Source organism: Labeo rohita, chromosome 14 (genome assembly GCF_022985175.1).
Source record: "Labeo rohita strain BAU-BD-2019 chromosome 14, IGBB_LRoh.1.0, whole genome shotgun sequence".
In the NCBI taxonomy this organism is placed as follows: Eukaryota; Metazoa; Chordata; class Actinopteri; order Cypriniformes; family Cyprinidae; genus Labeo; species Labeo rohita.
In genome coordinates this window covers 912,993-927,523 of record NC_066882.1, presented here as the reverse complement: position 1 = coordinate 927,523, position 14,531 = coordinate 912,993, and the positions used below count along the sequence as shown (strand labels likewise).

The 14,531-nt window shown below is 30.1% G+C and overlaps 1 long non-coding RNA gene across 1 annotated transcript; it reads left to right on the top strand.

Moving 5' to 3' along the window:
• Nucleotides 1-11,659: 11,659 nt before the first annotated feature.
• Nucleotides 11,660-13,697, top strand: LOC127176262 (uncharacterized). Its single transcript, XR_007829075.1, has 4 exons — nt 11,660-11,681; nt 11,869-11,962; nt 12,238-12,365; nt 13,412-13,697. It is a non-coding gene; the product is annotated as an uncharacterized LOC127176262 (long non-coding RNA).
• Nucleotides 13,698-14,531: the final 834 nt, after the last annotated feature.

The following is a 14,531-nucleotide window of genomic DNA, read 5'->3' as shown; positions in this document are numbered from 1 at the left end:
TAATTATTTGTAAAATTTCTGAGTGGAAATTGTTTCTACACCAAATCTATAGACAAAAAGATTAAAATACTTATGTAAAGTTTGGGCTGCAAACACAGTTATTCAAATTCATATATTTCAAAGTTGTAAATTAAATATTAATGTTATAAATTAATTAACTGTATAATAAGTGTGGTGAATCTGAGGTCACATTTAACCCCAAAAATCAAAAGAAAATATAATAAATTAAATTTAGGTTAAAAAAACATTAGATTCTTGCTAATTTTTGCTTAGATTTTTTTTTTTTTTTTTTTGGAAAGTTAAAAACATTTTACTCCAAACTGTCTTTACTGTAATGCAACAATAAATAAGTAAATAAAATAAAAATAATAAATAATGATAATAAAAAAAATATATAGTAATATACAGAATATATTTAAAACATTTACTTACTGGCCATTTCTTTGTAATTATTTGCAAAATTTACTTGCAATTTGTGAGAAAATAATGTTTCTACACCAAATCTATGGACTAAGTTTTAAATTAAATAGTAATTTTAAAGTGTGCTGAATCTGAGGTAAAGACACATTTAACACTAAAAATCAATAGAAAAATATAATTTTTACATATATTTTTGAATCATAAAAATGTTTGCTTATATATATATATATATTTTATATATATATTTTTTAAACTTTAAAACATTTTTACACAAAATTGTCTTTACTGTAATGCAACAAAAAATAATAAATAAAAATAGAATAAAAATAATAAATAAAAATTAAATACATATAATAATATATAGAATATATTTAAATTGTAAAGCATTTACTTACTAGGCATTTCTTTGTAATTATTTGTAACATTTGAGTGAATTTTTTTTTGTGCATCTGAAGCAATTTAACAACTGAGAATAATCTGCAGCTCGAGCTCTGTACAAACTAGTTTTGCTTGACTTTTTTCTTTCCTTCAGTAAAGATTCAAAGATTTTATTGGTTTGAAATATGAGGCGTTTGAACTGCCAGCATTAATAAATAATAATAATAATATCTCAGTGCTGTGGAGATTTCCTCAGGCTGTGTTTACAGTCAGATCCGCTTTCAGTGTCTCACACACACACACAGGACAGTCTAACACGTATCAACACGCATGGAAATCACTGTGAGTCATGTAGGAAACCACACACACGCACACACACATCTGAAAGCGCACAGGAAAGCCAAACCACTCTGTTCCTAAAAAAAACACTTTTCACTGTTTCCTCTGAGCTTAAAAATAGGCCCTGACCCTCCCACAAGAGAAAGAGTGTGTGTGTGTGTGTGGAAATAAACAGCTTTAAGCAGTAAGCGTGAGTCTTCAGCTTGAGTTGAACATTAATATGTGATGATGCACATCTCTGGTGTTTGATGTGTTTTTTCTGATCGCGTTTTGTCAGGCAGACGTTTCACGAGCGTCTTTCACACGTCTCTCGTGCTGGTCTTTGTCTGCTTCTCTCTCTCTGTTCCTGGGCTCTTTGTGGTGTTTGTGTATTGGGCTGGAGAGCGTGTGATCTGTGCTTTTCATCATGTCACGCTGATGGAGCTCTGATTGATTTCTCGTCAGAGCAGGAAATGTTTCACGGGATTAAACTCTTTGACTGAGGTCGTCCTGATAGAGCCGGCGGGGGAGACGTGTGTGTGTGTGTGTGCTGGTATTACTCCACCAGGATACAAGTAATATCAGTCAATTTTGACCTTGTTGGGTCCCCATGAAGAAACAAGCTTATAAATCATACAGAAAATCTACAAATGCCCAAAATTTTGCATTTAAGTTAATTAAATTTAATTTTACACTTATATGTAAGCTACTAATTATTTACTAATTTTAACAAATCTTAATAAACTAAATAAACATAATGTATTAAATATTCAAATGAATTTAATTAAATATTAATATATACATACATATATATATATATATATATATATATATATATATATATTAAATGTAATATTTCATTTATGTAGTTGCAGTTAAATATAAACTATTATGTAGGTAAACCTGTAAATTCATGTTCATATTAATTAAATGTCAATTTAATATTAAATATGTTAAATAAACATTATATATATATATATATATATATAATTATTAAATAACCATAATACACTTAATTGATTATACTAATAATATAATCTAATTTCCAATATATATTTAATTTATTTATTTAATTAATTTAGTTGCACTTAATGTAAACTATTCATTTTTTAAATAAAATAAATAAATTACATTGGTTATAACACAAATTTTTATATTAATTAGTTATTAATTAAATTTTAACTATATTTGTTTACTTATTTAAATGTAATATTTAATTTATGCAGTTGCAGTTAAAATAAACTATCATTTATTAACTTTAATAAATTATATCATTTTAATCATAAACCTGTAAATTAATATTAATGTTAATTAAATATTAATTCAATATTAAATATACGAAATAAACATTAAATATGTAGAATTATTAAATAACCATAATAAACTTAATTGATTAAACTAACAATTATAATAATAAAGAAATATTATTTAAATATTTAATATATATTCAATTTATTCATTTATTTTATTTGGTTGCATTTAAATGTAAACTATTCATTTTCAATAACCTAAATAAATTACATTAACTTATTAAAGTTATTACACTAATTTATATATTAATTAATTATTAATTAAAATATTATTAAATTTTATTTCAATATTATTAAATATATCAAATGTAGTTTAATATTCAATGTTTAATATTTTAATGTTTAATTAATTCATAATTCAATTAAATATTAAATATATTAAATGTAAGTTTTTATTTAAATTGTAGTTAATTCCACATTTATTATATTGCTCATTTTCATTGTGTGTGGGTCCCAAAGTGGAAACAAGCTTAGAAATCAACCAGAATGAAGTGTTTTGAAAATGGAATGAACCCATAAAATTTGCAAACCCCACAAAATGAAGAAAAATTAAATTCCCGTCATCATCTGGAAACCTCTATGAACACAAGGGGATGTTCAGCTGAACATCTGAGCTGCTTTATTCCACACAATGACAAACAGCACTAAACTCATTCAGATATTCCAGATCTGCTGGAGACGAGTGAAGAAACCCACTGAAATGTTAGTCATGATTCACTGATTCAGATCTCACCACATATTCAAGTCAAACCACCTACTAATTATATTTACATGTTGTTTTTCTTGACAGCATCTATGAATATTCACTTTCAAAGTGTGAGGAAAAGCAGCTCTCAGACGTTCCACATCAACATCAACATCAACATCAGCGATCAGTGATGGAGAGTGTGAGTCAATGATGACACGTTTAACATTTCTTACTGTGAATGTGTGTGTGTGTGTGTTTGATCTCTGTCCTGCTTCATCTGAACCTCACAGGAGAGTTTGGAGCCTCCAGGGAGTCATTAACACACACACACACACACACACACACACACACACACACTGAGTGTATGCATATGTGAGTGACAGCACTTCCTGTTGGATCAAACACAAGAGTTTAACAGGTTTAACATCCCATTAATGAAGATGCTGATTTGAATGAGAATAGCGTCGTCACTCACACACGAACACACACTGATTCTCTGAGCTCAGAAACACACCGCAGATAACAGAGAATTACTTAATGACGCATTTTCCTTTTTTTTGTTTTTTTTATGATTTTCCACTTTTATGACGTCACAGAAAAACATTCAAAAAAGCAGTGACTCTTAGATAAGACTGTTAAACAGGGTTAACTAAAATTATTAAAAACTTTTTGCTGATAAAATAAAAATAAAATAAATAAAAGAAAAATACAAAAATAAATCTAAAAGAAAAATATGTTGCATTGGCAAATGCAAATAAGTTTTTTGAAGTACAAAAACCACTGATTAGAAATAAATGAAACTAAAACTATAGTAAGTCTGAAAAATAAATTAAACATAAATAGTAATATTTAAAAAGAGCCAAAAAAAAAAAAAAATTCATTAACAAAAAACAAAAAACAAAAAAAAAAAAAAAAGTTTATAAATTATGCTAAATTAACACAGGTAACTAGTTATACAACCATGTAATAATTGTAAATGTGATATTGTGCTTTCTTTTGTTCTTTAGTATTTTGCAAGATAATATACAGATGATTTAATGTTTTGAAGTATTTTAGTGACATCACAAATAAAGTCAAATACAGATGTCAATTTTTTCCCAAATGCCATCTCCAGCTTAAACAGATAAAACATGAATAATTACCTAGGTTCTGCAGTTCATTTCTGTATTTCTTTCTCCATTTCTAATTATTGTCTCTTTCTGTAGTATTATTATGTAAATACACATGCACATCTTTTATTTATACAGCTGTATATAGAGTAAATAATGCACAAATCTGTACATAAATCTTCTGTTCCAGATTCATACACATTATTATTTATTTTAAGTTTTTATTTTATTTAAATGGTTTCTCTGTTCTCATGTCAGATATGTATGTATGCATGTATGTACCAGGAGCACCTAAAAAAACACAACAAATTCCTGATTCTGATTCTGAAAACCAGTCTTAAGTATCACGGGTATATTTGTAGCAATAGCCAACAATACATTGTATGGGTCAAAAAAACAAATCTTTCTTTTATGCCAAAAATCATTAGGATATTAAGTAAAGATCATGTTCCATGAAGATATTTTGTAAGTTTCCTACCGTAAATATATCAAAGCTTAATTTTTAATTAGTAATATGCATTTTCAAGAACTTCATTTGAACAACTTTAAAGGTGATTTTTTGCATCCTCAGATTCCAGATTTTCAAATAGTTGCATCTCTGACAAATATCGTCCTATCCTAACAAACCACACATCAGTGGAAAGCTCATTTATTTAGATGATGTATAAATCTCAGTTTCAAAACATTGTCATCCAGCGTCACATATTAGAATGAAACGTGTAACATGAAAATCATTATGTAAATACATTTGACTTGGCTTGAATATGAGCATATATGTATATATTAGGCATATTTGTTCCTCCACAGAGTCTCAGATGTTGTAGTGTGGAAAAATCTTTGTGTTTGGCTGTAATTTTATAGACGAGTTTAAGTTTTTGTAATTGCATTATAATGAGACAAACCAAAGTGAAGCCCAACCTGAAATCAAATGAAACTACAATTATTTCTCACAGCTTGAGGCCAAAGATTGTAGAGTAATTCACTGTTAGAGAGAAAGAAAGAGTAAAGCTAGATAAGACTAGATAAGACAGAGATATTACTTATTGGACCTAAAAACAATACACAGAATCTTTTGACTTACAATTTACAACTAGACGGATGTACTGTTACTGTTACTTCCAGTACAGTCAAAAGTCTGGGTGTTATATTAGACAGCAGCTTGTCTTTTGAAAATCATATTTCTCATGTTACAAAAACAGCATTCTTCCATCTTAGAAACATTGGCAAGCTGCGAAACATGTGACCTGTTTCTGATGCAGAAAAGCTAGTTCACGCATTCATGACCTCTAGACTGGACTATTGTAATGCACTACAGGTGTTTGTCCTGCATCTTCAATAAACAAGCTACAGATAGTCCAAAATGCAGCTGCTAGAGTCCTTACCAGGTCAAGAAAATATGATCGTATTACCCCAATTTTAAAGTCTCTGCACTGGCTGCCTATTAGGTTCCAGATCAGCTACAAAATATTACTTCTTACCTATAAGGCCCTTAACGGTTTAGCTCCTGCGTACCTAACTAGTCTTCTACCACGCTACAATCCATCAGGCTCCCTAAGGTCACAAAACTCTGGACTGTTGGTAGTACCTAGGATAGCAAAGTCCACTAAAGGAGGTAGAGCTTTTTCACATTTGGCTCCCAAACTCTGGAACAGCCTTCCTGATAACGTTCGGAGATCGGACACACTCTCTCTGTTTACATCTAGATTAAAGACACATCTTTTTAGCCAAGCATTCAAATAATGCATCTCAAACTTTTCCTGCAGCTATATCTGATCAAATGTTCATTACTAATCTTTTAGCTCTGGTTTAACAAATCTTCCTTTTCTTAGTTTGAACAGCAGCTACGCTAATTATGTTCCTATTTGTTCTCTGTTTTTGCCGTGGGATTGACATCCCGTGGTAACTAGGAATTCACAAGCTCCAGTCTGGATCCAGAACACTTAAGAAGAGATGATGCCAACCCTTCAGAGGACTTCAGATGATGCCAACCCTGAAAACATACAGCATTACCGAATTCTGCTACTAATTTATAGTGTTCTTTGTCTGTTTGATTACATCATTAATTGATCTTTACCACACATCTCTACCATATGTACATCAAGCTACTACTACATATATTGTAAAAATGTCAATTTGGTGTAAAGCTGCTTTGCAACGATATGTATCGTGAAAAGCGCTATACAAATAAATTTGAATTGAATTGAATTGAATAAAGCATATTACACAGAAAAAAATAAAAAATGAATAAATGGGAAAAAGACAGGAGGAAGTTTAGATTTAGTGCTTTGACTGCAGCAGAGTTGAGTCTTTCAGGTCCTCAAAAGAAAACAAACTCAGAGCCGCTCAGATCTTCATGAACTCCAGTGATATTTCAGCCTTGGGTTCATGAAAATGATCACAGATTACCACACGCTTCTCAAACACTCCTCATGTGCTTTGAACAAACAGTTAAATGTTCTGCCATCGTTTGCTTGTTTGTCTGATTTTCTTTTTTCAGTAGGAGACAAAAGGAGACATTTTGAAGTCAGTTTTTCATGCATCACAAAATCTGTTCCCAAAGTCATATGATGCTTTGTGTGAAAAACAGACCTAAATCTAAGCTATTAAATAATTATTAACTTCAATAAATGACATAACCATAATACATTAATTAATCAAATGAATATTAATATTTAATATATATTAAACTATTTAATTTAATTTTGCACCAAATGTGAGAATTATTTAATAACCTTAATGACACATAATAAACATTATTTATTAAACTAATATTAATTGAAATGTTATTAACTTTTATATTTAGTTTAATTGCACGTAAATGTAAGCTGTTATTTAATAACCTTAATTAATAATAATCTAATAATATTCTAATAATTAATAATAACCTAAATTAATAATAATCTTAATAACATTAAATGAATCTTAATAGACATAATTTATTAAATATTGAAAGTAATTAACTATTAATTGAATATTAAATGTAATCTTTACTTTATTCAGTTGCACTTAAATAGTAAACTATGAATTATTTAATAACCTTAATAAATGAATGAAATTTTAATTAAATATATGTAACATGAAATAAATGTAATTATTAAATAACCATAATAAACTTAATTAATTCAACTAACACTAATATTAATTAAATATTTATATATGTATATATATTCAATATGTGATTTATCTGGATGCACTAAAATCTAAACTATTAATCTTAATTTTGTAAAACCAAAAATACATGGTCTTAATAAACTTAACATATTAAACTAATATTAAGTATTAAATAAAAATTAAGTATTAAATCTAGTCAGTTGAACATTTAATTTACATTTTTAATTAATTCATAATTTAATTAAATATTAAATATATTATATTTAATATTTAATCTAAAAGTTTAATTTATTCCAAATGTAATGTTGCTAATTTTTTATTGTGTGTGTGTGTGTGTGTGGTTTGCAGATCAAAGCGTTCGTCTCTGAGACGCGTCTTATCTGCTGTTGATTTAGCTCTCGCTCAGAGAAGGAGAGAGTTTGAGGAACGTGTAAAAGAGTTACAGGCTGTCGATTCGTACTCCTCCGTTTCATCTTTTGCTCTCTTTCTTCTGCACCTCTTTGAACTGAAAGCCTTTTATGTAGGAATATAAACGCCCTCAGAAACAAGTGAAGAGGATAAACATGTGCTACCAGACCCCCCAAAACACACACACACACTCACAGAAGCTCAGAAACAAATGCAGTCAACCATCAAATCTGCATTTCCTACACCATTAAAAAATTGTAGTAAATTGTTTATATAATACAATGAAAATGCTTATTTTCATATACACTACTGTTCAAAAGTTTGGGATCAGTACATTTTTATTGTTTCTTTTTTCTTTTCTTTTTTTAAGAAATTAATACTTTTATTCACCAATGATGTATTAAGTTATTAATTAAAAGTTTATTAAAAGTTAATAATAAATAATTTACATTGTTATAAAATATTTATATTTTGAATAAACACTGTACTTTTTAAACTTGTTATTCATGAAAGAATCCTGAAAAAAAAAATTACAGGCTCCAAAAAATATTTGGCAGCACAACTGTTGATATTATCCAACATTGATCATTCTAATAATAAATCCGCATATTAGAATGATTTCTGAAGGATCATGTGACACTTAAGACTGGGGTAACAGCTGATAAAAATTCAGCTTTTCATCACAGGAATAAATTCTATTTTAAAGTATGTTAAAATAAAAAACATTATTTTATATTCTAAAAACATTTTGCAATATTACTGTTTTTTTTCTATATTTTTAATCAAATAAATGAAGCCTTGATGAGCATAAAAGTCTTCTTTAAAGACTATTACAAGTCTTACTGACCCCAAACTTTTGAACGGTAGTGTATATATATATATATATATATATATATATATATATAAAAATTGTTTTCTGATTTAAGTATTTGTTTATATATTTTTCAGTAAAATATTTGAAATGTATGTAGTCGTCAGTGTAGTAATTACTTGGTAAAATTATTTATAAAAAATTATTTGACAAATATATAAAAGTATATATAAACTTATAAACAATTTACACACATACAGTTCAGTAGAGTTTTATTTCAATATAAATTATGTAAATAATTAGTCATATTTTTAGTATTGCATTGTTATATATAATTTTGATTCACTAAATGAGTGGAACATATTGTGATTTTTTTGTATTCATAATAAATCAGATTTATGTAATATAATTAGCACATTTAAAACATGATCATAGCTTTATTCTGATTTACTGAATGAGTGAAATGAGTGTTTTGACTTTTCTACCGAGCTTTGATGATATTTGAAGTTTTCCGTTCAAAGACTGTGTATGATTTTTATTAGTCTCATCTGGACTTAATAGGTTTTCCATTAAAAAGTCTTTCTTGGATGACGTTTCTCCATCATTTGCTGATAAATTAATGATGTGTGACTCAGAGCTCAGAGGACGTTTCTAATAATCAAAGCTGCACATGCCAGAATTATGATGAATATGTCAGGTGTTGTGTTTGCATTAACTGGTTCGTCACAGATGCGGCTGAGATCTCACTGAGCACTGAAGCTAAAGCAGCTGCTGTGATGTTCTTCAGGTTCAGATCAGCTCAAGTTCTGCTTCCGTCAGACGCTCCGCTGGATCAGATGAGCTCCTGTTCTCCTGGACACATGCTTCAGAGTAGCTCCGTGAAGAACAGCACATTTAGGAGCATCACAGTCATTTTTAGTCTGTGATTATATAATACAAAGAAAATGCTTCTTATATTTTTAAAATGATTTAATTACTTGTTACATACACTACCGTTCAAAAGTTTGGGGTCAGTAAGACTTGTAATAGTCTTTAAAGAAGACTTTTATGCTCATCAAGGCTTCATTTATTTGATTAAAAATATAGAAAAAAAACAGTAATATTGCAAAATGTTTTTAGAATATAAAATAATGTTTTTTATTTTAACATACTTTAAAATAGAATTTATTCCTGTGATGAAAAGCTGAATTTTTATCAGCTGTTACCCCAGTCTTAAGTGTCACATGATCCTTCAGAAATCATTCTAATATGCGGATTTATTATTAGAATGATCAGTGTTGGATAATATCAACAGTTGTGCTGCCAAATATTTTTTGGAACCTGTCATTTTTTTTTTCAGGATTCTTTCATGAATAACAAGTTTAAAAAGTACAGTGTTTATTCAAAATATAAATATTTTATAACAATGTAAATTATTTATTTTTAACTTTTAATAAACTTTTAATTATTAACTTAATACATCCTTGGTGAATAAAAGTATTAATTTCTTAAAAAAAAAAAAAGAAAACAATAAAAATGTTCTGACCCCAAACTTTTAACGGTACAACATAATACATTTGAATATATGTAGAGAGATAGTATAAATACACAATAATTAACACAATAATTAATTATATAAGTTTGATAGATTTGAATGTATAGTTAAACTAAAGAATGAACATGTTAGTGTTTGACCTTCTGATGATCATATTATCCTGCATGAACTGAATCAATGAGCTTCACTGACTCCGAAAACACTAAAACAAAACATATCAATTGTATCTTTATGAAGCATCTACTGTGGCTAAGGACTATTTTTATATTTGCTAAAATCCAGTTGATTGTTAATCAGGCTGATGATCAGATCTGTATTTCAGCTCATAATGTTTGTATACTGATGAATCTTTTTAAGATTTTCAGAAAGTCAAAAGTGATTGTTATGAGCCTCATACACAGGAAAAATGGCGAAGTAGTTTTTCCAGAGTTAATTTTTTTTTTCTCACAAATAGTTGTTTTTGCTCTATTTTGAGTGTACAGAGTAAAATTTATCCATAGAGTGGGAGCAAAATTACAGAGTAACTGTGACTCCTCCCCAATTTACTCTCATCCCTTCGTTGATCCGCCATTACTGTTAATCACGGCCATCGACTGCTGCTGCTTTGGGTTTAGAAGACGGCACGCTTCTGCTGGATGGTGAAGTAAGTAAAGTTTCAAAGTCTTACTATTTATTTTAATTATATTCGCCTTTGCTTTGAGCTCGGATCGTTTTGCCATGTGTTTTGAATGTTTAAGAGATCGCTTGCCTTCTCCTGTCAGCTTGAAAACTAGTTAATGTTAGGCAAAGTTTGAAATCAAATAGCTAACATATATATTTTGAACATTTATTTTGAACGTTAATTGAAATTAGCTAACGTTAGCTGCCTATCAATGTTTGTCCACTAAACTATCGATAGACTCGAGTTGTGCACCACATGTACTTGACTCGGAAAAGAGTTAAATTAACGTTAGCCTTAATTGGATTGTTGAAGGCCATTTTGATGTGAATTAGTCCTATTTAGACAGTAAGTTAACTGTTTCTCATGAGAACGAAAGGTATTTTTAACATTTACGAGGGCTAGTCGGTGATTTTATTGCAGAATGTCAGTGTTTCAATTCAAAATTCAATTCGATTGAATCCTTTTTGACCACTGCGGAACACGTACAATAACTTTTGCACTTCATTGTAGTTTGCAAGCATTTTTAATATGTAAACTTTAATTACGGAAATAATGGGAAGAATTTATAAGAACAATATTTCATAAACGCTCCACCTCAGTGACAGAGAAAGAGGGAAACAACGTTGGAAATGGGACATACAACAGTGCAATGTTAATACTAGCCTACAATTAGGCCATATACATTAAAGATATAAACCAAGCAATTATTACAAATTAAAAACATATTAGTGAACAAAGATAACTCATGTTGTGTAGTGCACTAATGAATGTTTTTTCATCATCTGACTGAGTGTTATTGCCTTGTGTTTAACTTTGTAACTTTGTCTTTTTGGTTTCTTCAGGATGTAAACCAACAACATTGTCAGAATGAAGTTCAAAGAAATATATTTTTTTCTTCAAAACCTTTCACATTTCAAATGTTTTGGGAACGTGGTAAGAGAAACTTTAACATTTTTAATATCTTTAATACTTTTCATTAATAATGGTGAAATGGTGAAAATCGTGGTAGCACATTTGACAAATGAACATGGGTAGGCTGTTTATACCGTACTTTGTTAATTGATGTTTATGATGTTATAGGTTTTGGTTGTAATTGGTTTATGTTTGTGTGTGTGTGTAGAAAAAGCCCTTCCTGTAGTTTAAAGGAAGAATCTGCGAAGAGAATCATCTCCCTATTCCTATGCTTGGTTGACCCCAGGAGCAAGTTTCGTTATGTAAGTAGCTGTTGCAAATATTTTCAATTTATTTTCCAACATTTCTACCCTGATATTTTCGCAAGGGCCTAGTACAGGAGTTGCAGATTTACAGTTAGAAATTGTCTTCATTTAGGACTCTGAATAAAAAAAATAATGTATAAGTTTATGACTTCATTTCAATACTTGTAGAGGTTTCAGCTCAGTTCATCCACACATCTGTAGTCATCAAGACTTGGTTGTGATGAAAAACTAAAAACCTAAAAGAAATTTTTATTTTGTTTCTGTATCTCCAGGTTGGAACAGCAAATTGTCTTCCATTTTGATGCTGGTTCACCTTTTGCCACCCTCTCAAGTCACCGCCACGTAAGACCGGGAAAGATCTCAGCTAGGCAAACGTGATCGTCTTGTGAAATTCATCAAGGTGAAGCTACTAATGAAGCATATCAAATGACACTAGTTGATAATATTGTAATACTGTATGATCTTGAACGTGCTTATTTCTCAGAAAGGCTCTTAAAGGGATAGTTCACCCCAAAATGAAAATTCTGTCATTTATTACTCACCCTCATGTTGTTTCAAACCCGTAAAACCTTTGTTTTCATCTTCGAACACAAATGAAGATAATTTTGAAAAAATTTGAGAGATCTTTGAGCTTCATAGACAGCAAGAGTCCTACCACGATCAAGGCCAGAAACTTAGCAAGGACATTGTTAAAATAATCCATGTGACATCAGTGTTTCTACAATAATTTACAGTGCTACGAGAATACTTTTTGTGCGCAAAGAAAAATTATATAATCATTTAACAATTCTTCTCTTTCAAGTCACCATCCTCCGCCATAATCGAGAGTACCCTGATGCATACGTGTGATGCTGCTGACACAGGAACACACATGCGCTGCGTTTGTTTACAAAGCATGCGCATGCATCATGATACTGTCTTTAATGGTGGAGGACAGTGACTTGGGGGAGAAGAACTGTTGAATAAAGTAGTTATTTTGGTTTTATTGTGCACAAAAAGTATTCTTGTAGCTTTATAAAATTATGGTAGAATCAGTGTCACATGGACTATTTTAACAATGTTCTTACTACATTTCTGGGCCTTGAATGTGGCAGTACCCTTGCTGTATATGCAGGGTCAGAAAGCTCTTAGATTTCTTGAAAAATATCTTAATTTGTGTTGCGAAGATGAACAAAGGTCTTACAGGTTTGGAACAACATGAGAGTAATTAATTAATAACAGAATTTTCATTTTTGGGATAAATCTTTTTAATCACCTGTCCTCTAAATTATTGTTCTTGTGCTGCTGTTTTCTACTTCACATATTTAGTAACAATCTGTTGGAATTATGTAAAACATAAACTTTGGTGGAAGACAGACATCTTTATTCATTTGTTTCTTTATTCATGCTGTATATTGACTAACTTTTAAGTCACATTGGCAATAATGTGTTTTCATTATTTTACAGACTGGTACCAGTATCCAAGAGCAGTTGGATGGCATTCGAGAGAGTCTCCAGCTGTATCTACTTGTTGTTGGGCTGATGAGAAGTAGGGTCCAGTCTTGTTTTATTGTAATTGTCCAATATGCTCTACTCTGTAAGACCTGTCCATTGTGTATAGCTTTCTGCAAAACACTGTCTATGATATAGATGCAGAAACCACCAAATGATCATGATCACAAGTGTAATATTGTAAATGTAAGTGTATTATTTAAATAGGAGATTGAAAAAATAAAATTGTGAGACATGAGTATACAGTTTGTTGTAGATTCTTTTTTTTTCAGATTGAAAAGCAAGTTTTTCATTTCTATTTTTAGGGGTTTTTGAGGATAGAATATGAATTATGTAATTTAAAAGATTAACTCTGGATAGAGTTATTTAGTCTTTAAGGTTCACTCATAATTGATAAAAAACAACTCTGGAGGAGATGTAAATTTTGGCAGAGTAAATTTGACTTTCCTCTGAACAGAGTTAAAAAGTAGCAGAGTAAATTTCTTGTACCTCTGAACCGAGTAAAATAGTACAAGAGTTAATTTCAAAAAACACTAAATAGAGTCAAATGTAACAGGAGAGAGTAAAATATTAACACCAAATTGAGCAAAATTAACTCTGGAAAAACAACTCTATCAAAAGAGTAACTTTTACTCTTTTCAGAGAGGGACCAAATGTTATCTGGCACAGAGTAAAATTTTCTTCAATTTGAGTAAATTTTACTCGGGCAAATTTACTGTGTAGAAAGCCATATTTTTGGTTTAGGCTTTTCAGCCTGTAGTCTCTGTGTGTGTGTGTGTGTGTGTGTGTGTGTGTGTGAGAGAGAGAGAGAGAATGAGTGAGGGCGAGTCACATTGAGTTTGTGAAGTGGACTGGAACAGCAGGCAGGAAGGAAGCAGCGGCTCTTATTGTGTGACTGACGGGACTTCAGCTGCTAAAGGAGCGTTTGACTTAGAGACGTTCTCCTTCGCTCAACTACACGCATAGAAAACACTTTAATAAGTGATTCAGTCACACTAGTCTCATGTTCATATGTATGATTATCATTTGTAACCTGAACTCCTACGCTGTAAAAAACAATTTGTTGAAATAATTT